The sequence below is a fragment of the Furipterus horrens genome, unplaced genomic scaffold (assembly GCF_987537825.1).
Source record: "Furipterus horrens unplaced genomic scaffold, mFurHor1.1.pri manual_scaffold_1, whole genome shotgun sequence".
Lineage (NCBI taxonomy): Eukaryota > Metazoa > Chordata > Mammalia > Chiroptera > Furipteridae > Furipterus > Furipterus horrens.
In genome coordinates, this window is record NW_028327171.1 from 55,084,387 (window position 1) to 55,085,606 (window position 1,220).

General features: G+C 35.4%; 1 non-coding gene across 1 annotated transcript; it reads right to left on the minus strand.

Annotated features, from left to right (window-relative positions):
- Positions 1-799: 799 nt before the first annotated feature.
- On the minus strand, positions 800-901 carry LOC150021139 (U6 spliceosomal RNA). Its single transcript, XR_016513439.1, has one exon. It is a non-coding gene; the product is annotated as a U6 spliceosomal RNA (small nuclear RNA).
- Positions 902-1,220: the final 319 nt, after the last annotated feature.

Consider the following 1,220-nt stretch of genomic DNA (forward strand, 5'->3'; position numbering starts at 1 on the left):
GCCGGAGCTTTCAGCTAGAGGAGGTGCGCCAACAGCCTTCCTGCAGTGGGCAATGGTTCCTTCCCCACATCTCTGTGTCTAGCCCAGGACATGATCTACCATGTCAATAAATATATTTCTATAAAATCATTTGTAACAGTTACAGAGACTTTGACAATATGGATGTACCATGTCATGTAGATATACTCATCTGTTTCCTTCTTTTGGGACTTTTAGGTTGTTTCCCACATTTTCTATTTAATACAATATGTTAACGAAGATTCTTAGCTAAAACTTTACACGTGTCCCTATTATTTTTGTTGCACAAATTTTATATTAATCATAGAGTATGAATCTGCCTTTTTGTCTCCTATCTCTCTTACTTTCTCCTCTCCTCCTTCCCTCCATCACTTCCTCCCTCTCTTCTTCCCTTCCTTTCTTCCTTTGTTCTTTCTTTGCTTTGTCTTCTTTCCTTCATTCTCCTTTTATTTCTTTTTATCTTATATAATATACCACACATTAGAAAAGCACATACAAATGTACTTAATAATTAATACTGGTAAGGCAAACACTCAGGTACCATCACCTAAGTCAAGAAATATAATAGCATGAGTTCCCCCAAAGCAGCCCACATGCCTTCTCAGTCAACATCTTTCTCCTCCAGTGGAGGACTTTTGTGAAAAGTCTTTCCTTGATTTTAAAAAATATATAGTTTTATTATGTAAGTAAATAATTAAAAAGAATGTAGTATAGTTTCACCTGTTCTTAAACTTCATGTAAATGAGATAGTACTATATGTCTTTTTATTCTTTTCTTTTTAAAAAATATGGTACACCTCATAAATTGCATGTCATCCTTGTGCAGGGGCCATGCTAATCTCCGTATCATTCCAACTTAAGAATATGTGCAGCGAAGCAAGCACAAGACTGCATGTCTTGCTCCTTCTACTAGTGTCTGTAAGATCAGTCATATTTTGTTTATACTCCAGTTAATTTTCCATTTCACATTCCATTGTTCGATTCTATAATTTATTTATCTATTTTGCTGTTTTGAATTTTGTAAAATGTTGTTTTGAAGATCTTAGTCTGTCTCCTGGTGCACATATGCACAAATTCTCTAGCAAATATTATACATCCAATGTAGCAATAGTTTTATGATTCCCACCATTAGTGAACAAGAGAGTTCCCATCCTCATCAACAGCTGGCACTACTAGATTACTGTGCTTTGAGCAACTTCGTGG